This window comes from Canis aureus, chromosome 31 (genome assembly GCF_053574225.1).
Source record: "Canis aureus isolate CA01 chromosome 31, VMU_Caureus_v.1.0, whole genome shotgun sequence".
NCBI classification, from domain to species: domain Eukaryota; kingdom Metazoa; phylum Chordata; class Mammalia; order Carnivora; family Canidae; genus Canis; species Canis aureus.
Genome location: NC_135641.1, coordinates 10,913,077 through 10,938,068, shown reverse-complemented (window position 1 = coordinate 10,938,068; position 24,992 = coordinate 10,913,077). Strand labels below are relative to the sequence as shown.

Here is a 24,992-nt window from a genome sequence, read left to right as displayed (position 1 = left end):
CACTTTATTTATGTTTTTAAAAGATTGTGTTTATTTATTAGAGCGAGAGAGAGCAAGCACGAGTGGAGGGCTGCGGAGGGTGCAGTGGAGAAGCAGGACTCCCTGCTGAGCAGGGAGCTTGATGCCGGACTTAATCCCAGGACTCTGAGATCATGACCTCAGCTGAAGGCAGATGCTTACTGGGATGAGCCACCCAGGTGCCCCGAAATGCAATTTAAATACCCACCATTTGCTTCGATGTGGATGGAACTGGAGGGTATTATGCTGAGTGAGTGAAATAAGTCAATTGGAGAAGGACAAACATTATATGGTCTCATTCATTTGGGGAATATAAAAAAATAGTGAAAGGGAATAAAGGGGAAAGGAGAAAAAATAAGTGGGAAATATCAGAAAGGGAGACAGAACATGAAAGACTCCTAACTCTGGGAAACGAACTAGGGGTGGAAGAAGGGGAGGTGGGCGGGGGATGGGGGTGACTGGGTGACAGGCACTGAGGTGGGCACTTGATGGGATGAGCACTGGGTGTTCTATATGTTGGCAAATTGAACACCAATAGAAAATAAATTTATTTAAAAAATAAATAAAAATAAAAAATAAAATAAATAAATTAGAGAGGCAGTTAGGCTGAAGATAAAAGAAATGTGAGGGGCACGCCAGACAAAGAAGCACCGTAAGGCTGCAGTAGACTGTGAAGATCTCATTCAACACCTAAAGTTACTAGACATGTCACCATCTGATGTGCCTTCATTAGGAAGACAGAACAGTCTTGGGTATGTCTATGCTTCAAGTAACTGAAATAGAGCTGCTAGAATGAAAAAGAGCAAGAGATAAATCATCTTTGAAGGACTTGGTGATAATTAGGGGAAAAAATAACACCAATCTTACACAAACCATTAAAAGAAATAAGAATGGAAAGAACACCTCTCACCTCATTCTATGAGATCAGTATAACCTGAATACCAAAATTTAACAAAGATATTTGAGAGAGAGGGACTGACCCATCTTCCTAATGAACTTCTATGAAAAACCCTTACTAAAATCATAGTAAGGGATGCCAGAGTGGCTCAGTGGTTGAGCTTCTGCCTTCGGCTCAGGGCATGATCCCGTGTCTTGGGATCCCTACAGAGAGCCCGCTTCTCCCTCTGCCTATGTCTCTACCTCTCTCTGTGTGTCTCTCATGAATAAAAAAAAAAATCTTTTAAAATAAATAAAATAAAATTGTAACAAATCAAATCCACCAGTACATACAAAGAATCCATCTTGACCACATTGGTTTTTCCTAAGAACATAGGGTCAGTTTGGCTGTGGAAATTAATTAATTTAGTCCACTACATCTACAGAATGAAGGAGAGCAACTGTGCCAATATTGCAACAAATGGAAAAGCATTTGGTAAAATTTAGCACCCTTCTGTGATAAAGACTCCATAATTTAGAAGAGAAGGAAACACTTTCAGACCAATAAAGGGCATATGTGAAAAACACCCAGCTAACACCTTACATACTGACCACATATTAAACACTTTTCCTCTCAGATCTGGAACAAGACACTTCAATATTTCACTGCAGGTCACATGAGTGAAATGAGGCAAGAAAGAGAAAAGGCATAAAACATAGAAAGTAACAAGTAAAACTGTCTCTTTTCATAGAGGACCAATTATTGAAACAGAACATCCTTAGGAACTGAGTAAACAACCAGGAAAACTAATATGCAAACATAGCAAGGTGGAGGGGGCACAAAGCTAATAAACAAAAATCAGTTGTATTTTTATATACTGGCAGGAAAAAATTGAAAAATGAAAGTAAAAATAGAATTCCATTTACAGCTGTGTAAACAAACAAAATATTTAGTAATACGTTTAAGAAAAGACAAACGAGATCTCTACATTTAAAATTACCCAGTTGCTGAAAGACATTAAAAAACAAACAAAAAAAAAAAACAAAAAAACAACAACAACAACAAAGTAAATTGAGCAATGTGTTATGCTCATGGATTGGAAGCCTCAAAATTTTCTCAAGATTGTTGTGTATAAATAGTCCTAATTGTAAAACCAACACGCTTTTTGTAGAAATTTATAAACCAATTATAAAATTTATATTGAAATGCCAAGGACTTAGGATAGCCATGATTACCCTGTAAAAAGTAGAACAAAGTTAAGCTACTCACTTGGTTGGCTTCTGTAATCAAGAAAGGTGGTGCTGGCATAAGGATCAAGCAGTGGGGCAACAGAAACAGCACAGAGGTCAGGATAGACCCCACTAATGTGGTCACTGGATTTGGGACAGAGATGTTAAAGTAATCTCACAGGTAAATGAAAGTCTTCAAAATGCTGTTTGAAATAACCAAATATATGTGGGGAAAAAAAAAGCAAAAATAACCTCTGTCTCTACCTCTCATCATAAAGAAATTAGATTGAAATGAATCATCTATTCCCAGCTAAATATCAAAACCAACACTATAAAACTGCTAAGTGAAACCATAAAAGAGTGTCTTTGGGGGGTAATGAAGGCAATGGATTTCTTATGCAGGACACAGAAAGGAAGAACCTTAAGAGAACAAATTTCTCTCATCAAAAACACTATTTAGAACATGAGTAGGTAAGCTACAGATAGGGAAATGTATTTGCCAAATATAGGTCTGACAAAAATATTTTCATCTGTAATATACAAAGAACTCCTACAATTCATATCATTATATGAAGAAAAACAACCCTATCAAAAACGGGACAAAAGATCTGAACAGACATTTCACAAAGGATGACATATAAATGCCCCATAAGCAGGCTTCTAATTTGTTAATGAACAAGTTAAAATTATAATTCTAGAGATGATACCCACAGACCAAAATAGCTTACCATAATAGAATGACAACACCAATTATTGGTGAGATTGTCCTTGGTCTTACTATTGTCCTTGTCCTTACCTATCGTCTGCTTACTGTCCCAGTGTCTTCTCGCTCTTGTTCTGGAGTGCAAACACATTATTCAGTTTCTTGTTGCCTAAACACTTACCTCCTGTTCTAGTAGCTGTAGGACAGAGCAATAAAGGCAGGCTTTCCATATTAAGTGAGGAAACGCAGACCTCATTTTTTAAAAAGATTTATTTATTTGAGAGAGAGAGAGAAAGAGAGAGAGAACGTGAGTAAGGGGAGGGGCAGAGAGAGAGAGAGAGAATCCCAAGCAGACTTCCCGGTGAGCAGAGAGCCAGATGCAGGGCTCAACCCCAGGACCCAGAGATTAGAACCCAAGCCGAAATCAAGAGTCGGCCACTCAGCAGACTGAGCCACCAGGTGCCCCAGTGCAGACCTCATTCTGAAATGAAAATACTGTACTTGATTCTGTGTTAGACAAGAATAAGCTTGTCCCCAGATTCAGCCACCCGAGTTTGTGTTTCCTGTCTCAAGACCAATAGATAGGATTACGAGTATATTTGGAAGGAAAACAATTCACTAATTTTATTTATTTATTATTTTAAATTTTATTTTATTTTTGTGAAAACACTGCATTATAGATTCGGACTGATCCATGACAAGGTGATAGAGGCAGTGTAGTGGTCCGGAAGAAAAGAATGCCACTGAATTAGTGATGTGGAAATTCACACCACTTACAATTTTAAAAAGCAGCCAGTGTTGAGGCTTCGATGCGTGTGCAGACCTGCGCTTTTGCGACCTTCTTTCACTCCTGGGACTTACTTACCCATCCTGTCTTCCCGCCCTGAGGTCGCCTCAGCGCAGATCTTACCAGGCCCCAGGCAGTTCGGAGTCTGTTCGTGAATTCTGACAAATGTGACAGAAAGAAAATATACAGTTAAGTAAATGTCATCACACTTGCTACAGGGCCACCTTTTGGCGTCAGAGGAAACTGATCAAATGAGCCTGTGACAGGGACCTTGGGTGCTGTGCCTCCAGGGTGTGTATTAAGGGGTCTCCCTGGCTGTCTCTAGTGTGCCCGGACCTGCTGGTGATAATGTGTGTGTCAGACCGTCAGAGAAAGGCCTGCAGCGAGGTAGCCCTGTGGGTCTGCAGGCTGCGGTGGGTGATCTGTTATCACAACGTGCCTGGGAACGAAGTGTCATCTTGTAATGCCAGCGTGGGTCGGGGGGAGGGGGGGGAACGAAGGTGCACATGATGTGAGCTCGTACCTGGGTGGGCGCGGAGACTGTGCGTGTCCAAATCCACGTCCAGGTCTGCATCCATCCATCCATTGCAGAGGGAGAGATGATGGATAGATCATCAGATGGAGGGAAGGAAGGAAGCAAGGAAGAAGGAGGGGGGAGGAAGGGACGGAGAGCTGCGCACATACAGACACAGGCCACCAGCCCCCGGGTTTGTGGGTGGCGAGCGTGAGGTCCAGATGTGAGGGAGCTAGCTGGAATCACATAATCCGCGACAGGCGGACTTGGGAACCAAAGCCTTGCCTGCGGAGGCACAGCCCCCTCTTCCAGCTGCAGCATGACCCTTGGCACATGACCAAGTTCACCTCGTCCCCTGGGACTGGCTCCCTGCTCCGGGAAGTCTCAGCTCGGCGCTTCCTGCCCCGGCAGTGTCGCAGTGTCGCCCCCCCCCCCCCCCCCCCCCGCCCCCAGCCGGGGGATGGCCCAGGAAATTGGGTGTACCTGGACTCTGGCAGCCCGGGGCGTGGTCTCGTCTGACGTGTCCCTGTGGCTCCTTCCCTGCGAGGCGCGGCGTGCTTCATGGTACGCACTGTTTTCTTTTTAATGTAATCATTTTCGTTGCAGTTTTGTTTCGCACTTTCATTTATGTCAGAAGCATTCGCGTTTCCTATAAATGTGACACATGTACACAGGATAAAAGATAAAAGCTGAAGCAAAGGGAAATGAGAAGTCTGCACCCACCTCCTCCCCTTCTCCTCCACTGCCTGCACCTTAACACGGACTGGGTGGCCTTCATCTTAGCATCCCTCGAGGCTCACTTTGGGCCAGGGGCCTGGCTGATAGAAGCCTCCCTGGATGATTGCAGGAGTGCAGTCTGTCCTCTAAAATTAAGAACAGAAATGGAATCAATATTCAGAATGACAAAAATCACTTTAAAAATATGATTCCAAGTAAGTCAGTTGGAGAAGGACACTCATATGGTTTCACTTATACAGGGAATATAAAAAATAGTGAAAATTAAAGAGGAAAAGAGAGAAAATGAGTGGGAAAAATCAGAGAGGGGGACATCTGGGTGGCTCAGCAGTTAGACGCCGCCTTCGGCTCAGGGCGTGATCCTGGAGACCCAGGATTGAGTCCCACATCGGGCTTCCTGCATGGAGCCTGCTTCTCCCTCTCCCTGCGTCTCTGCCTCTCTCTCTCTCCTCATTAAATAAATAAAATCCTTAAAAAAAAATCAGAGAGGGAGACAAAACATGAGAGACTTCTAACTGGGAAATGAACAAGGGGTGGTGGAAGGGGAGGTGGGCAGGGGGTTGGGGGTCACTGGGTGATGGGCACTGAGGGGGCACTGGACGGGATGAGCACTGGGTGTTACACTATATGTTGGCAAATTGAACTCCAATAAAAAAAATATACAAAAAAAAGACAAATGCAAAATAAATTAATTTTAAAAATTGGAAATATTTCTAAATGTATGATTTTTCTGAATAAATTAATAAGAAAAATTGGAGACATTTGGAAAAATAGAAAATTCTTTCCTGAAAGACATAAAAAGTCCAAATAAGTAGGGAGTGGGGACATATGTGGGTGGAAATAGTCAGTATTATAATAATGTCACTCCCTACCAAACATTTATAATGTTAACACACAATTAACATCCCCAAGGACCTTTTTTGGTAATCGTGTAGTCTGCTAGGCTACCATAATACTGCAAATGGGGTTGCTAAAACGACAGAAATTTTTCTCCTCACTGTTCTGGAGGCTATAGGTGTGAGATCAGGGTAGCAGTACAGTCGGGGTCTGGTGCCTCTCTCCATATCATCATGTGGCCTTCTCTTGCACGCTGGGAGAGACCAGCTCCCTGACATCTCTTTGTATAGGAGCACTGGTTCCATCAGACCAGGACTCAGCCTTCTTGGTGTCAGCTGATTCTAATTATCCCCAAAGGCTCCATCTCCAAATACCATCACCCTGGCGATTAGGGCATCACCATATGAATTAAGGGGAGAGCTCACAAGTATTTAGTCCATAACAGTAATTTGATTAAATAACTATGGGCAGCCTGGGTGGCTCAGTGGCTTAGCCTGCCTTCAGCCCAGGGTGTGATCCTGGAGACCTGGGGTCGAGTTCCACATCAGGCATCCTGCATGGAGCCTGCTTCTCCCTCTGCCTGTGTCTCTGCCTCTCTTTCTCTCTGTGTCTCTTATGAATAAATAAATAAAATCTTTAAAATTTTTAAAAATAAATAACTACGTATTTTACTAGGAAAAATAATATCTAATAAAATCTGCTTTGTCAGTTACGGGTTTAGAATCAATAGATCAATGGAATAATACCACGGTTGGCAGATCCTGGGCCAGACAATACTTATTTTTGGCTCTGTGAGCCGAACTATTCATCTCTGTTACAGTACAAAAGTGACCAGAAATCATATATAAACAAATGAACATGCTGCACTTTTGTACTGTTTTCAGTATTTTATAAAAGTTTTCCTTAATTTTTGTCCATGTGATTTTTGTTTTTAATCCAAATATAATTCATCTGGAAATCAGTTTTAAATATTATGAGAAAAGATCCTAGGTGTGTCTGCCAAATGGAAGTTGGTGTCTTTTGGATAAACTAAAAATCAGATCCTAGAGTAAAAAAAAACGATTTGTTATTTGTAATTGATAAACTACTGGAAGAATAGGGGCAAAGAGATGTCTTACAGCCTATGTGAAAATAGAGTATAATGTCTGTCTGAAAGAAAACAAAATCAGAAGACAGGAAGGAGACAGGCTCTCAGTGGACATACTGGGGGGTCCTGTGGAGACCACTGGCCTCCACTCACCATGCAGATCATGTGTACTTACAACCCAGTGTCCGATTCTTTCTGGAACTGGAAAAATATATATATCATGCTAACATTTTTTAAGAATTTAAAATCTTGAGAACTTCCAAAAAAATTATAAAATAAGTAAAATAGTCGAGAAGAACCTGCTTACCTGTTTCAGTGACATCTGTAGTTGGGATTGTGCAGAGACCAGCAGATCTGTAAACTGAATAGAGATTCCCACAATAAATGCAAAACAGAGGAACGTCCTATAGCAGGGAGCCTTGGAACAATGTAAATGTGAACAAAAATTCTGGGCTTCATTGGGGACCAGACAGCTTCCAGAAAATCCTACTTTAATTGTGTAAAATGCTAAACACATTGCCGCACAGAGGCACCTCTATAAAATAGGAGCAAAACATAGCTTCTTTCCTTTAGAAAGATGAACTTAATGAAATAGAGAGTTTGTCCTGATAATTTATGATTTATCATGTTATGCAAGATAGAATGTAGAGCTTGAGGGTTGTATTATGTACTCACATTTCCTAGTTAGATATTTTTAACCCAACCTTTATTTTTCTGGGAGATGATATTGGTTTGGTTGATACAGGGTAGGTTTGGGAGCCAGGAGCAGCACCCAGAGCATGAGAGAGAGCTGTGCAAGCAGCTACCCAGTGTCCCTTCTGAATGAATCTCTGCACTCATCTATGACATCCCTGGGTAGCATTCATTTTGATCCTGCCAGTTACTTATAAAATCAAAGGCTTTTTATTCATACACAAAAGAGTCAACTTTATCAGCAATTACTTACTGTTCCTTTCATACCATGTGCAGCCAGTGTTAACCACTCCAGGTATGACTAGGGTCCTGGGTGGGGGTAGGGTTGAGATTGAAATGCATGGACCACAGGCCTGAAATACACAGAAGGGGTTCCAAGTCCAAGAGGAAGTAGTGGCCTGAGAACCTCAAGGCAGAGAGATGCTCTGGAGTAGAAGGGTACAAAGCATCCTGGCTTCCAGAAACCTGAACTGCCTGCCATCTGTGGAGAAGTTTCTGAGTTGCATTACTCTGGAGATGATGCAAAAATTGCATTAAATACTCTGAGGTACATCATGAAATATGGGCTGGAGTATCCAGAACACTCACTGAGAGGTATCAGGTTGAATTTTTTGATATAAAGTACCAGTATAAGGTTTGGTTTTAGCAATAAAATACTGTGACAGATATTCCACAGATAATGCTCTTCCTGTCAGCAGTCTCTCCCAAGATTTTTGGAATGTTACCAAAAGTTACTTTTCATGTGTGAGAGTTTCCAATATTGAATGCTTTAGTGTTCAGACCAAAGACGTTTCTTATCCCGTGAGCTCAATGAATAGTATTTCAATACAAACTAGCTCATAAGTGGGGACTGCAACTCAAGAAAGTGAATTTATCTTGCCATGGCTTTTATATTTTTTTTCAATTCAACTAGCCAACATGTCGTACATCCTTAGTTTCAGAGGTTGAGTTCAGAAGCTCATCAGTAGCATATAACACCCAGTGCTCATTGCATCGTGTGCCCTCCTTAATGTCCTAGAGGAAACAAACTGAGGGTTATGGGAGGGGAAGTGGGTAAGGGATGGGGTAGTTGGGTGATGGGCATTGCCAGGTGCCTTAATAAAACCAGTTGTTGTCCTGCATTGGGGAAGGCATGAGTTAGTATGGATTACATCTCTGTTAACCCCAATGAACGTATTTGCTTCTCTTCTCCTCCACTGGACTTTGTATTACTAATGAGCATAGAGTGGAGGAGAGACACGGGATGGGATGTGTAAGGAAAAGACAAGCTGCTAAAACTCAAAAAGAAGAGTAGAATTTTTCTACTTATGGAATACTGATGCAGATATATGTCCGTTCCAAGATATCCATTCAACATAGATTCATTAATTACTCTCAGGCACTTTTTATAGGAACTGGGGAAAGCAGTGAACACAGATGACATTAGCATTCTAGTTGGGAGAAGAAGAGACGAAAAGCAAACATTTATATATATGGCAGAGTGTGATGATTGTGTGAAAAAAAATACAGTAGAAAAAAACACTACAGTTCTACGGTACTGGGGGAGGGAATCCTTGTTTGGATTTGGTTAGAATATGCTGGCCTTTTATCACTGATAATGTCATGTGAGTGAGATCTAAGTATATGGACACCTGGGTTAAGAGAGGTCTAGGTGCAAAGAGGCTGAGCACACAGCCATGGCATTGAGGGTAGAGTTTTGGCCACTCATGGCTGGGGCAGCAATGTTAAGAACATTGACTTACTGAGTTGATTGAGGAAGCCCCCAGAGCACCATGAAGAAATGAATGGCACGGTCCAACCTTCATTCAGTCAGAGATGGTGGCAGCTGTGCTGAGAGAGGATGAGTAGAGTGGGGAGCGGAGCTGTAAGATTGGTTTGGAGGCCGCAGCTGGGGCGAGAGGGGTGGTGGCTTGGTCTGGGTGTCAGCCATGGAAGTTGTGGAGGTGGCTGCTGTGGGATACGTGCTGGAGGTTGACCAGTCTAGATATTTCATCATCACATGTGGAGCATGAGAGAACCAGAGGCAGCATGTAGGGCTCTAAGGTTTGGGGATGTTCAGATGCCCGGCCAGCCTTTGGAAGTAAAGCAAGAGAAGACACCCAAATGGCAAGAGAGAGATACCTCCTAGGAGAGAAGCTCTGGGGGGAGCAGCCCCCCTGGGGGAGGAGCCTCATGGGGAAGGAGTCCTGGAGCCTTTCTAGTTTTGATAATGGTAATTAATATTTTGCTGCAAAACCCTGGCCTTTCTCAGTGAGGATCTAGGAGCTCTTGCATGTGTCTGTCACTGCACCTCCCTTCTCTGTGCTCTGAAGTCTGTAATTAATTTCTGACTTAATAAGTTTTTGTATCTGTTGCCCCTGTCCCCAGCCAGAATATAAATTTGCATGGGGACGTTTATCTATCTTGTCTTTTCAATAAAGTGATGAATAAATGACCCAATGAATAGAACCTCAACAGGAGGATAGAACTTTCCATATTTGGGAAGATGTTACCCCAAAGAAACTACTTAAAATTATTAAAGAAAATAATCCTAAGCTTTGATAAAAAGAGCTGGACCCTGGGGGGCCCGGGTGGCTCAGACGTTGAGCGTCTGCCTTCGGCTCAGGTTGTGATCCCAGGGCCCTGGAATCGAGTCCCGCATTAGGCTCCCCGTAGGGAGCCTGCTTCTCCCTCTGCCTGTGTCTCTGCCTCTCTCTGTGTGTCTCTCAGGAATAAATAAATAAAATCTTGAAAAAAAAAAAAAAAAGAGCTGGGCCCTTTATGCTCTTATGTCAACACCATGAACCCCGTTTAGAAGCAGGAGGAAGGACTATGTCTAAAGAAGAATGACACCTCAAGCCCAGTTTCTATGGACAGAATCCAGAGCCTGCTTCTCTAAGCCAGTTATGTGAGACATTGGTATAAAATTCTAAATTGGTTTGCCTTTTTTCGTCTCCCTTTTAATCTGTGTCCTTCAAGGCAGAGTGGTTTACAAGGGACCATGGTTTTGCTCATTATCTAATTATAACCTGCCCTTTATAAGGAGCATGTTGCTGCCGGCACCCAGACACCCAGTGCAGGCTCTGGGAAAGACAGCAGGAGTGACTGGAAAGGGTACTGGGTACTCACTGTACCTCTTTTATTAAACAGCACATTCCTTATAGATCATTTTCATTGCTGACTCTCAAGCATTGATTATTTTAGTATTTACATAGTAATGTTTTAAGGAGCCATTTCCCTCCATACCTTTGTATTTAAGCTCTTTATGCTAATTGCCTAAGCCTCAGAAATATTCAGGAACATTCAAGTTGGCTTTTTCCAAAGAGACACAAAGTGTGTTCAGTCAGTCCCTGGCTTTGGAAGAAATGGTATGAAACCTCAAGGAAAGAGCAATCTGCTATTCTCTTTTCTCCCATGGATCTTCCTGTGGAAGATAAACATTCTGCTGTTCAAAAACAAAAGTAGCCACGTTTGACACCTCCTGAGCTCTGAGTGTCTCTAAGTGACAACGGGGTTTTCAATACGAACAAATAATGGAGACATACCAGAGTTTTATATGGCGATGTTTTTGAACTAAACTTTTGCAGTTTTCTCAGAGTTAGCTGACCACACTCTCTCCGGAGGCCTTCTCCAGCTGGAGGACCCGGCCTTCCCCAGCCTCTCCTGGGGGGTGAGAGTCGGGGTAAACCCCACCTCTGCAGGCACTGGCTGGCCTGACCCAGCCCCCTTCAGTGTCCAGGTGTCTTCCTCATGGGAAAACCTGTGTGTAGACACCAGAAAATTCTCACTAGGTGCATCCTTCAGTTGCTTTATTTACTGAGGAATTTCCGTATTTTCTCTCCTTGTCATCCTTTCATGGTCGGGAAGCTACATAGCATAGTTCCTTTTGCAGGAAACAGAAAGTATTTCTTCTTTATTTTTTAATTTTTTTACTCATGAGACACACACACAGAGGCAGAGACACAGGCAGAGGGAGAAGCAGGCTCCTGGTGGGGAGCCTGATGTGGAACTTGATCCCAGGACTCCAGGATCACACCCTGAGCCAAAGGCTTAACCACTGAGCCACAGGCACCCCAGAAAATACTTCTTTAAATGTCCACTTCTCAGATGGATTACTTAGAGGCAGAAAATAACAGCCTTGCCAGTGGATCCATTTCCACAATGACTGAACGCGCGGTCATGTGGTGTAGTCCCGTTGTGGGGGAGGATCTGAATCCCAGTCCACACAGAAGCCCGTGCCAGCAAATAACTTCTGCCTCCCTGACGACACAGGGGGCATGTGTAGTAGGGATGCTTTCACCTGGGTGAGGGGCTTGCCGAAACTGACCAAAGGAGCTGTGTTCTAGTTACGGGAGAATCTAAAATGTTTTCCTAATCGTAATTCTGTGACCTTTGCATCCACGGCGGCTGTGGCCTCCTGGGCCCTCTGGGGGGACGAGCTGAGTGCCCCCTCCTCCCCACATGCTCGGTATAAAATGGGGGGCTCTGCAGAACAGGCTGCACTCGAAACAGGGCCCGGCCCCTGCTAAGTGCGTACACCCCAGCGCATCTGGCAGCCCCTCTTATTATTATGGCTGTGGTGGTTGTTTTTTTTGTCTTTGTTTTAAAGATTTTATTTATTTATTTATTCCTGAGAGACACAGAGAGAGGCAGAGACCCAGGCAGAGGGAGAAGCAGGCTTCTGGCGGGGAGCCTGATGCGGGACTCGATCCCAGGACTCTGGGGTCACGCCCTGGGCCGAAGGCAGATGCTCAACCACTGAGCCCCCCGGGCGTCCAGGTCCTGGTGGTTGTTTTTAACTGGTCTTTACCGAATTGAGTGTCCCAGACCATGTATCCCTAACGTTGTACCTCCATTGACCTCATGACTTGGAGTCTTCATTATTTTTCTAAAATCAGTCTCACTCTGCCCCAAACTGGAGAGCTAAGGTGGGCCACGGACAAACAGTAATCAAGTGCCACCGGTGCAAGGACAGTGAGGAGGAGGAAATGCCAGTGAAAGGACAAAGCGGCTCCTGGAGCCAGTGTGAAGCTCCTGTACGAGTGAACCCAAAAGACCTTTATTCAGGTGGCAGCTCTCCAGAAGTGACATCCAGAAATCTCGATTGATCTTGTTTGTTTTTTCTTTTTTTTTTTCTTACCCATCTGAAGGGTAAGGAAACCATATGAGGCTTTTGCTGATTCCCTCCTTTCCTCAGTCAGCTGCTCTTTCTGCCTGGTGCCCACAGGCAAGGGAGGAAGCGGCAGGGGGAGGCCGGGGCTGCGGTTTGGGCAGGATTCGAAGCAGATGTGCAGGCAGCTTCTGGGGAAGGGGCGCAGGGCGCTCTTTGAGAAGCCGGTGCCCTCGGGCTGCAGCCCTGGGGCCCCTGCAATCAGGAGGTTTCGGAGCTGAGGGGAGGAGCTCACAGGCCTCAGTGCTTTGACTCCTGTCCCCAGGGCCTCCTGCGTGCAACTCCCCCAGGCTCCAGCTTGCTCCCCTTCAGGAGCAGCGACCGCAGCGAAGCCCAAGCCCCGAGCTGGAGGAGACCTTCAGTCGCTTGTGGGTTCACTCCCCCCTGACCTACCCCGTGGGCGCTTGTGGCTGGTGCTGGAACAGTCCTGTAGAGTCTGACGAGGGAGATACACAAGGAGGCGGGCAGGCCCTGGCACAGCCCCAGAGCAGCTCCAGGTGTGCTTGCAGCAGAGACAAGTGCAGGGGCCACGTCGGGCATCCAGGGCTGGGGCGGGGGCTGGGAGCCCTTGTCCTTCGTCGCTCCCTGGACTGAGTGCTGGCGTCGCGTGGGCATCGACCAGGCCCAACACTAGGAAGGAGAAGAGGGGAACAGAGCGAGAGGGAGAAGAGTGGAGCGGAGGCAGAGCTAAGGCCAGTGGCTAGACCAGGACGCCCTCACATTGGGGAGCAGGGTGGCTCCAGTGTGGGGCCTGAGTGTCCACGGGCTTCCAGGGGACCGGCCTCAAGGACGTCCTATGCTATTGTAAGAAATAATTCTTGACCTGGTGAGCCAGTGTTTCCTACAGTCTGGTGTGTGGACTACTGTAACAGAGTCACCCTGGAAACCTGTTAAAATGCAGATTCCGGGGCATGTCCCAAGTTGATGTTTTCTGAAAGCAAGTCCCCTAATTTTGTATTTCGAGTGTGCGTCCTTGGTCTTCCATATGCATAGGGCAGTCCACAGGCAGAGCTGTAGGTGAGGCAAGCTGGCTGCAGAGGGTTTACATGGAGGGCTGCCTACTTCGGGTGCTGGCAATTTGAGTTGTGGGCTAATTGGCACTCAATAGACTGGCACTTGCCTCACCCTAGAATTCAGGTGACTTGTCAAGTAAGTGGCAGAGCTGTGTGCCATCTCCTGGAGGAGCCCCGTTCCATTGTCCTCTTTCTGCCACCATGCTTGTGGATGCCCACATTAAAATGAATGAAGCCCATGTCATGTCATCCTGGGTCATGCCACCATTCTGCTGATCCACGGGGGACTTAGAGCTTGTTGGTGTGTGAGCCACTGTGATCTGGCTCTGCCAGATCTGCCCACTGCCACAGCATTGTCTACCTTGTGTCTCTTTAGTAGCTTCTGCTGGCTACACAAGAAGAGGGACTGCTCAGGAGTGGGGGGTCGGGGACAGTTGGAGTCCATGGATGAGTCCAGAGTTGATTGAGAAACAGAGCAGAAGAAGCAGGAGTGAAGGGGAAGGGAGGGCAGATTCTGGAGACATTTAAGGAATAAAATTGTCAGAATGTAGTGAATATCAGATGTTTAGAGCAAAGTACACATCAAGGAATTGTGTCCTGTTGGTGCTTTGGATGATTGAGTAGTGGGAGGTGACATCAGATTGACACCAAGTATTTGGAGACATGGGGGTAGGATAATTAGGAAAGGAAGACAGGGAATTCCTTTTGGCCATGCCCTAGAATGTGCCTGAGGGTCCCCCAGGTGGAGATGTGTGCCAGGCAGCAGGCTCTAATTGCCTGAATTCTGGAAGGAGGTTCTGGACTAGAAACAGACTCAGGGGGGAGATGTTGTTGCCCTTAGGGAATTGTGCCCACTGTGACAGCCACTTAGTTTGAACCTTGTGATGGTGAATACAAGACCTGGAAGGTACCAAGATGTAAGGAGCTCAGAGAAGCCAAGGAGTCTTGAGGAAAGGTCAGGGATAGAGAGGATAAGCATTGGAGGAGAGTATGGAAAGGTATTTCCAAATTGAAGGGAGAAATTAAAAGTGTCAAAAGCCTCAAAAAAACCATGTCATATAAGTTTCAGAATGTTCCTGGGATTTGGCAATTGGAAGGTCATCACCATTATGGTGTGCATCAAGGAGCCTTGGTTTGCAGTGAAGCAGGAACAGATGGAGACTGACGAGTGAAGAGCATATTGTCAATGAGCATGCAGCACCAGGAGCACTGGGATAGCTGGTGAAAAGTGGTTCCTATACCGAGGTCCCCACGGTGTAGGTTCACTAGTCTGTGTAGGATGGATTCAGGTGATCCCTAAAAGCTTCTCCATGACGCTTCAGTGCACATCCAAGTATGAGACACACTTACCTTCCAAGAAACTTGGTGGAGAGAAAGAAGGAAGGGATGGATAGAAGGTAGAGAGAGGCAAGCATCCCTTTAGGACAGAATCAACAGGAGGACACTGGACGGGTGGTGGCTGCAGTGAGGTCCTGAAAGGAGTCCCAGGGGAGGATTTTGGGTCAAGGCAGAGAGATTGGCCTTGAACTAGAGGGATGTCTTTGACTGCAAGAGCCTTGTAGACATGATATAGGTATAGAGCTAAGGGGTTATGTGTTGGAGTGATGGAGACCTCGGTTTTTTTGAAGTAGAAAACAAGACTGTCTTTGAAAACATGAACATAAGGGCCAAGTGGGAAGGAGACCAAGAGAATGGCGGATGTTGGAGGTAGGCTGGGAGGGGATAGAAGTGGGAGCTAAGCTGTATTTAGATGCCTTTCGATTGGTACAAAGATTGGAGACCAGGAGTTTAAAGTGGTTCAGTCTCAAATCCATGGGGAATCCTCTTGAATTGTGTGCCTGGCCTAGGGTAGATGAGATAGAGGATATCAATCCTTCGTTCATGACTGTAGGGTACAGCTGACGTGGTTACAAGGGGACTGGTGAGGAGGAACTTCACCAGTCGGCACAGGTGTGCCGAGTTCTGGCTGTCTAGAGAAAGAAACGATGCCAGCAGCGAGGCTGATGGGTGAGCAGAAAAAGCAGGCGCCGAGAGTGAGGCAGCTGTGATGTTTCAGGGTGAGGTTGTAGGAAGCTGGAAGGGAAGCCGGATAAGCAGTGAGTTTGAGATTTATGAGGCGGATTGGTTGACATGATGAGAAAGTTCACAGTCATGACCATAGTGATGGGGGTGAAGGTCACCCAAGTTCATTTGTCTAAGAATTGTTGGTTAGGTCATGGCCGTAAATATTGACCTCTCCTAGTGTCACGAATTAAGTTGATACTGTGGAAGCCTCTAAGCCAGACTCCAAAGGCTTCAGTGAATGATGAAGGAATTGGAATGCAGACAGCTGGCACCAGCCCACCTTTCCGAAGGTGAAGAATGGAGCCACGTGGTCAAAACCTTTGCACAGAACCTAAGGCCAAAAGCCCCTTTGCTGTTCCATCAGCAACTGATTTAGTTTATTTTTCTTCTGAAAGTGTATTTTTAGGCCAATTTAATATGGTCATTAATAGTTCAGTTTTAAACTAATACCATGGTGAATTAAGAAATGGGAAAATAGGGGTTGCTGGGTGGCTCCATCTGTTGAGCATCTTACTCTTGATCTCAGCTCAGGTCTTGATCTCAGAGTCGTGAATTCAGGCCCTGTGTTGGGCTCCACTCTGGGCATAGAACCTACATAAAAATGAAAAAGAAAGAAATGGGAAGTCAGTCGGAGAAGGACAATCATTATATGGTTTCATTCATATGGGGAATATAAAAAATAGTGAAAGATTATAGGGGAAAGGAGAGAAAATAAGTGGGAATATTAAGGAGGGAGACAAACCATGAGAGACTCCTAACTCTGGGAAACGAACAAGGGGTAGTGGAAGGGGAAGTGGGCGGGGGGTTGGGGTAACTGGGTGATGGGCACTGAGGACCACATTTGAGGGATGAGCACTGGGTGTTATACTATATGTTGGCAAATTGGACTCCAAAAAACAAAAAATAAAAATAAAGAAATGGGAAAAAAGCTGTGGAGGAGATTCAGAAAAGGCCTCCTGTATCCGCCCTCCCCGCCTGTGCTTCAGGCCCTGGCACCCCAAAGCCTCTGGTCAGAGGTGCAGTTGGAGTGTCCGGGCTCTAAACTTCATGTAGGAAGGGGGCTTTTGTGCAGATTCAGTTCCAGACTCTTGTCCTCAGTCCTGTTTATGTTTAAAACAAAGCCACATAAGACAGGCTCAGCTTTGTGCTTCACATTCTCACCAGCACAGCCTTCTGCTGCGGGAAAAGTGTTCATTTAACAAGTGAGACCATCGGGGAGATTCCCCAATGGAGGAACCTCATGTCTAGTCTCTGCTTCTTCCAGGCATGTGCTCTGTGCTCTGTATCTGCTCCCCTCCTCCTCCCTTCCTTCCGAGGGCCTCCTGCCTCACTTCTCTGCCCTCTGTCCCCTCTGCAGAGGACAGAGTGTGCATCAGCGTATAAGTTCCCAAAGGTTGCTAAGACAAACTCCATTTATTCCCTCACCGATCGGGAAGCTAGAAGTCTAGCGTCAAGGGGTCAGCGGAGCCACGTTCTCTCCAAAGGCTCCAGGGCTGAACCCTCTTCTCTCCCAGCTCCTGGTGACCCCACGTCTTTCTCCGCTGTGGCTGCGTTGCTCCGATCCCCACCTCATCTTTACATGGCTTCCTGGGCGGCTTTTCTTCTCCCAAGGTCCTTTGTCACTGGTTTAGGGCTCACCCTGCTCCAGGATGATCTCGTCTCGGGCATAATCTAATTACACTGCAAAGATGTCACATAAGCGTGGTGTATACCATTCAACCTGCTACGGTCAGAAAGTGGTACCTGAGCAAAATCTGCTTGGACGACTTGCCTTGATGAGTTTATTCTACCCTCGTTAGGATAGAGTCAGTTCCTGGAGGGAAAGAATGTGTCTTCTGTTTCTGCTGCTGTCCCTTCATCCCTCCAGCTGGTCTACTTGGGATGACTTCCTGCTCGGCCCGATTTGCCCTTCTGGAAACTCGGACCTCCATATGTGGAGCAGCCATACTCTGACCTCTTAAGAGTTATTAGCTCAAGACTCACTTCAGGAAGTCTCCGTGACTGGCTCCCCTACGTTATCCAGTCTGCCGCTCCGACTCAAATCTTTCTTGACATCTTGGTCTCCAGAAAGAGGTTAATTTTTCTTAGATCGGTCTGAATTCCTTCTCTTATTGGCTTGCCAGCCTATTTAGGGTACATTCCATACATAGCTTTCATGTGTGGTCTCAACTCATTCATTTGCTTTACACCAAACACACTCAGAAAACTACTCGTAACAGAAGCTTATGCCACAACACAGGGAAAGCTGTGTTTGCTAACTCAATCGGGCTGTCCCAATCAGATGAGTCAGCCTCACATTTGGCTGCAGGAAACAGAAAATCAAACGACAGAGGCTTGAACAAATGGAAATTTACTTGCCTCCGGTAAAAAGAAACCCAAAGGTGGAGGGGCCACTGACCTTGGTCCAGCAGACCAATGAAATCAGGACTGATGTTTCCTGAATCCATCGGCTTTTCTCTCACCATCATATGGAGGTTGCTGCAGATCCAGCCATTTCATCTGCATTCAAAGCAAGTAGGAGTAGGAAAGTGGACGTATCCCGCAAATTGTTGTCTGCCCCTTTTTAGTGGGAAATTAAAAGCCAATGCAGAGACTCTTCCTTTTCCAAAGCTGACTTGACTCACATCTACTTCCACTTCCAGCTACGTAGGAACCTGGGGAAGCAAGTGTGTGGGTTTCCAGGTTCTGTAGGTACCTGGGGAGAGAGGGTGGGAAAGGTCTTGACTAGCTGCTCCCTCCCAGTGCTTGGTTCTTACAGGTCTTCACCCCACCACGTGATGGGGCCATCCTGCTTGGGGCCAGGATTGACAGGAAAAGCTACTAATTGGTGGGCAATAATTAACTCCAAAGTACATAAATTACCAGACTGCAGGATTTCTTCCTTAAATATACCAGTGAACACTGCTTGGGATGTGTAGCTGTGGCCACCTCCAGTGACAGAAAGGCCCAGGGCACTGATGTTGAAGCTCCTGTTAAACCTGAGGAAGGCTGTGCTTCCTACCAAGCATGCGCCGTGTTTATGGGCCTGCCCACAGGTGTGATTACAGGTATTAATATGGCTTGTGGAGAACATCACAGCTTCTGGGATGGCCCCTGCTGTCATGATGTGACATGACTGGGGCAGTTCATTCACAATTGTCTCCTCTTGGGCTGTTCCCCAGTGGTCCTGAACCTAATGGTGATGCAGTGGGGGGTGGGATGGGGGTGAAGGAGAAACCTGAAAAAGATGAATTCTGAAGAGAATAATTATGTGCATGAGTTCATTCATCAGTCATCAGTGCAAAATTCAGTACAATTCAATATTTATTTATATAATTTAACGCAATTTAAAACAGTTACTCATAATAAAAGAGAAAGTTTTACATTTACATCTAAATTCGGTCAGTGACCATTTATTTTTTTAATTTTTAAAATTTTTTAAAGATTTTATTTATTTAGAGAGAGGGAGAGCATGCCTGTGGGAACAGGGGGAGGACAGAGGGAGAGAGAATCTCAAGCAGACTCAGAGCCCGACTCTGCCAATCCCAGGACCCTGAGATCATGACCTGAGCCAAAATCAAGAGTCAGACGCCTCACTGACTGGGCCACCAGGTGCCCAGTGATCATTTAAATACAGCATTTTTTTATTAGTGAAGGTTCCACCTGGGAGCATTTCTTTAAAATTTATTATTGAAGTATAGTTGACATACAATGTCATATCAGTTTTAGATATACAAGGTACCAGTTCAGCACTTCTGTACATTACTCATATATTCTATATGTTGCCCATCCTCCCTTCCTTTCTCCTGTCTGGCTACCGTCAGTTTGTTCTCTGTATTTAAGTGTCTTGTGTTTTCTTTATTTTGTTTTTAGATTCTACATATAAGTGAGACCATGTGATATTTGTCCTTCTCTGTCTGACTTATTTGATTTTTCATAATGCCCTCCTGGTCCATCCATATCTTGCAAAGGGCAAGTGAATTATTTTTGCAGGCAGTGAAGTGTTATCCCTTATGAACCCAAACTTTATCAGATTTGCTATCCAAGCACTATCAGACCTGGAACGCCTGACTTGTGGAGAATGACATATAAGCTCAGAATGCTAGTTTATTAATTGGTTGTAACGTGATGATTTCTGTTTTCTGTCTGTCTTACAAACTACTGAACGGTTGCCACTTGCTTTCAGAATGAAACTTATGGGTGCACTATGGATAACGGCTCTGTAATCCTCAGAGAGTGCATTTTGAAAACATTCCTTTGGACGTTACAGGGAAGCCCGTCCTCCTGAGAATATTTCTCTGTGTCACAGTACCCACAAATTACCACCCACCCCTCCCCGTGGTCTTACTTCAGCTGCTCCTGTGGGTCCTCTGAAACTTGTCTGTTCCCATGTGAGTCTCTTAGGTAGGTCTCAGCTCAGCTCTGGAACCTCACCCCTCCCCGGGCCTTGCCCAGGGCTCAGCCTTAGCTGTATCCAAATCCAGGTTCTCGAGCCTGGACCACAGCCTTCATCTCCCTCCTCCTATCAGGGCAGGGCCCTCCTAAATGATCAGAAAGATGTCTTTCCTTTGGTCTAAATAATCACACTGCACCTCCCATTTTTAGCTTGAATAGCGAAGCCCACCTCCTTGGAGGAAGCACATCCTCATTAACATGAAGTGTTACTCATTCTATCTATTATGAAATCCTGATCTCCCCACTTGAATTGTTTCTTTGTTCTGGCAACATCCAGGTCTGGTCTACTTCGTATATGACATTAGTTTCTCCATTCCCAGTGTATAAATCTGGGGAGATTTATGTAAAAAAAAAATAAATAAATAATAGCCTGCCGGCTCTCTAGGCATGGGTCCTGGGCACGTATATATCTTTTTAAATTGCCAGGGGACTTGAAGGCACAGCCTGTTTTGTGACCTTCTCACATGAGTTCTTGTGTGAAAAGCACCTTGGAGGAGTCTTATGTTGCCTTTTCCATTCCTAAACACAAGTCAGAGGCATTTGTGTGGCAATTAACAATTGCAGTGCGCTTTAAAATGTGAGTGTTCAGTTCCCTAAATGGAGCACAGTTTGTGCATGAAATTTGCATTTGGATGTGATGATGGTGTTTTCATTAGATTCATGGTAGCTATAAAAGATGGCAAAAGTCACCTGCAGAATTGGGCGGGATTTATGTGCAGTAACAAATGGGAAATACACATAGGTTAAGAAGGGTGTATTTAAATCTGTCAGAGATAAATTGGTCTTAATTTGGAGAATGATGTCATCCATCAGAAGATGGGTCACCTGGGGAAGCTGGATACAAGTAGAATCTGTCCACCTGGGAGCTTTCACTCCTGCGGGGAGTGGCCTGCAATTTAGAGAGCCCCATAGTGTGATCCTGAGGAAACCAAACATCACCAAACTTGGGAGGCTGACTTGCTCTAACAAAAGTGAAAAACAATGATATTTAAACCCAAGAAGTTAATTTATTAATTTATCATGAGCAATTTGACTGCCGGTAGACCAGATAGTTGTATGAAACTACCTCTCACCATCTCTCTCTGTTGCAAGAAGCCACCTTATCCAGAGGTTACCCATGAGCATGGAGATAGCATAGGTGATGTTTAAGGCAATGTTTCTTGACTTTTCTCCATGATTACTTTCCTAAAGGGCCATCTTAGATTTTTTTTTCCCCTAAGCCCACCATGAAATTTTAGGAATATTGCATGTCTGAGTGATACATGCATATCTGTGCATTATGCATTTTTTCTTTTGCGTTATGCATTTAAAAAGTAATTTTCTTGGAGTGTCTGGGTGGCACAGTTGGTTTAAGCATCCAACTCTTGATTTCGGCTCTGGTGGTGTTCTCAGGGTCTCAAGATCGAGGCCTGAGTCGGGCTCCACACCGGGCGTGGAGCCTGCTTAAGGTTCTGTTTCTCCCTCCTTCTGCTCCTTCCCACCTCGTGTTCCCGTGCTCCCTCTCTCTCTTTCTCTCTTAAAAATAAAAAAAAAAAAGGAAAAAGTAGTTTTCTTGCTTTCCCCAAGAAGCAATGCTTGGGGTGATATGGCCCCCATTGAGAATGTGTGGTTTAAAACATCAACTTCTTAAAGCCTTAAGTATGCCCCTCCCCCAGAGGGATGCACCAGCCAGGTGGACCAGGTACTAGAATCAGCTGACAAGATGCCATCTGTTCAAGACAGCACTGTTTTCATCAGAGACTGGCCTTTTCTGTGTTTCCAGAATTAAAATCTTTACCACCTACTCACCCCCCTCTTTTTAACACATATCTTTTCTTTAGATGTTTTAGTTTACCCAACAGATCAGACTCAAATCTGGCCAGCTAGGAGAATGTCATTCTCTTCCAGGTGACAAAACACATATCTGCCGTTTTCCCAGGAGAGCCCTAATAGGACCATTTAGAGTCCAAATTCTTCATGTCTGTTCCAGGTATTATTTGCATGGATTTACTAAAAGGACATTAGGTATATGTTAAAGAATAACCCTGATATTAAGGATAACATCATACAAAGCAGCTCTGAAGCTTTATTTCCAAATATGAAAGGTAGAGGGATGCCTGGGTGGCTCAACGGTTGAATGCCTGCCTTCGGCCCAGGGCATGATCCTGGAGTCCCAGGATCGAGTCCCATGTTGGGTTCCCTGCATGGAGCCTCCTTCTCCCTCTGCCTGTGTCTCTGCCTCTGTGTGTGTGTGTGTGTGTGTGTGTGTGTGTGTGTCATGAATAAACAAATAAACTCTTAAAAAAATATGAAAGGCAGAAAAAAGGAGTAGATCTGAGGCCAAAAATCGTATTTAAATGTAAGCTTCATGAGGGCAAGGATTCTTGTCTTTATTCTCAAAACTATTGTCCCTGCACCTTGCAGAATTCCTGGCACATAGTAGGCCCTCAATAATAACTGTTGAATGAACATATTTTTATTCAGCATATGAATTAGTATCTCTCTAATTCTGATGTAGTGAATTATGTGGCTATAAGGGATTATATTCGTAGATTCAAAGAATATTTACCAAATACACATCATGGTAGACCCTTTATGAATTACCCAATATATACATAAAATGGGATCTCTGCTCTCGTGGAACATAGAGCAGAGCAGAAGAGACAGGCAAGAAGTAGTTGAGTAAATACAAATACAAATGACTACATTTTCCAGGCAAGTAATCTTGGAGGAATAACTGGGTGAAGTGCTGGTGAGTAATAGGGAAGCGCTCAGAGAGCATGCCAGGGAAGAACCCTGGAGAGTGTAACATTGGAGTCAGAGCAGGGGAGTCAGTGGGACTGGTGGACTCCAGAGAGCGTGGACCCCAGGAGGAGGCCAAGAGAGGTGGGGCCATCTAGGTGGCCCTCAGGAGTCATGTTAGGGAGTGAGGAGAGGAACGGAAGGGGGCCACTGCCCTTGACAGGGATAGCTTCCATGCATCCTGGGCTTGCTTCAGGGCTTGACGTGGACTATGGAGAGTCGGGGATCAAAGTTGTAGGAAGAGCTCAAGCAGACAAGCCTTTCCTTTGGTTACCAAGGAAAACTGAGAAACGGAGAAGAAGGGAGGGTTATGTGAGGTGGGGAGTGGGGGGTGCCATGTGCTTAGGAGCAGCCTGCCTTGCTTTTGGGAGAAAGTCAGGAATGAACTAGAGCCAGGAATCCCCATTGCCTGGAGACAATGGATAACCCAGGGTGATGGTCTGGGTCTGTGGGGTTTTCTGGAGCATGGAGGCTAAAAACTGTTTTTTCTTGCATTTTGTGGAATTTGGTTGTCAGATTTCATCCAAAGCAATTTCCAAATGCATATTCTTAAAATCACATTGTTTCACCCATTTCAGTTCTTCTGCCCTGTAGTTCTGATGTTGGGCATGTGTTCTCCCCCCCCCCCCCCATTAATATCTTTCAGTGCAGTGATTGCCTATAAAAGCCCTGGAGCTGTGAAAACCCTGCACTGTAGCAGGCCTCGCAGCTTAATTTCTCTGATAGGAGGAAAGCAGCCATCAGGACCACTTGACCACGGGAAGCCCTGCACCTCCCGCCTCTTCTCCTTTCTAGTATAAAGACCATTTCTCAGACTCTTCTCTGCTTCTTAAACATTCAGTAAACTTTTTTGCTGCTTTTACTTAATTTCATGCTCTAAGTAGTCTTTTCCAATCATAAAGAAAGGCATTACCATGTTTCTCAAATGGTTAAGATAAATTGTGAGATAGCAAATATTGCTCTAATTGGCTAAGGCCTGGTTTATATGTGATAGAAAATAAAGGAGAAATCATTACCTATCAACTAGGATTTCCACTTTTTATTTTGGTTCTTAAAAAATTAATACCTGTGGACTAAACATTGAATCATTTTACTCTTTATTTATGTAATGCCAAGTTTATTTACGTATTGTGTCCACTGGAAAATGGAAGTGAAGATTCTTAACTTTTTATACTTGTTCTATGGAGTTCTAGTAGCCTTGGATGGATTTCTCTTTCCTCCCTGGCTTGCAGTGCTTCTTCACACCATCAGGAAGCATGTTAATTCATCCCAGAAATGCACTTAGACTTGAAACACGGGCGTTTTAAAATGTGATCATGACATGACAGTCCCAGATGAAGGTCAGGGCTTTCTCTCTTAGCTAAAAAAGTGTGTGTGAAGCTCACCGTCTGGAAACTGTTGTAAATTGTCATTTCAGGAGACTTTCCCTCTCTTTTCTGATTGAGACCCTGACTCGTGGGGTGGAGCAGATTGCTGCTCCTTGTCAATGAAGAAGACAGTGGGCTTGGGGAAGGAAGGACATGCCACTGACAATGACACAAGGAAAGGAAGACTTTGTTCTTCTTTTTCTCCTTTCCTCATGGCATTTTTGCCAACTTTTACCCCAAATTACCTCCATTTTGTATAGTTCTTGCATCAACGAACATGGGATCCTGGATAGCATTCTCCTCCTGCTCTACCCAAGCATCTAATCAGTTGCAAAACTGACACATAGAAGACTTTAACCCATCAAGTTAAACCCATAAAGGTTAGCTACTCTAAGCTATATCTTCCAAAAACCTGCACAATAATATTTTCAGGTTGGGTTTATTTAGGAGGATCAAATAGCTTTGTGTAGGCTGCCAACAAGTCTCATATATTTTTGGTTCAGAGTTTATGAAGGAGAAAATATGTAGCATGCCCATTCATGATTTTCAGAACACCTTCAATTCTCTGTAGTTTACTAATTATTGATTTTGCTAAAACACTATTTCATTAGTGATATGGTTTCCCAAACTGTGTGCCAAGGCACCTTGTGGGGGCACTTCGTGATATTAGAGATTTTCAAGGGACACAGCAACCTTCAGTTCCT

At 44.8% G+C, this 24,992-nt stretch overlaps 1 protein-coding gene and 1 long non-coding RNA gene across 4 annotated transcripts in view; one reads left to right on the top strand and one right to left on the bottom strand.

Annotated features, from left to right (window-relative positions):
* The window catches only part of ADCY2 (adenylate cyclase 2), a 387,190-nt gene that overhangs the window by 165,972 nt on the left and 196,226 nt on the right, over positions 1–24,992 (top strand). The gene's annotated exons all lie outside the window — the stretch shown is intronic.
* The window catches only part of LOC144302346 (uncharacterized), a 29,095-nt gene continuing 17,522 nt past the window's right edge, over positions 13,420–24,992 (bottom strand). For 2 of the 3 annotated variants that reach the window (XR_013369194.1, XR_013369196.1), the window contains 3 exons: positions 18,105–18,401; positions 17,132–18,008; positions 13,420–16,297 (listed from right to left, as the gene is read on the bottom strand). This is a non-coding gene — a long non-coding RNA (uncharacterized LOC144302346). The remainder of the gene's footprint in view (positions 16,298–17,131; positions 18,009–18,104; positions 18,402–24,992) is intronic. The other variant, XR_013369195.1, reaches the window with a different exon arrangement.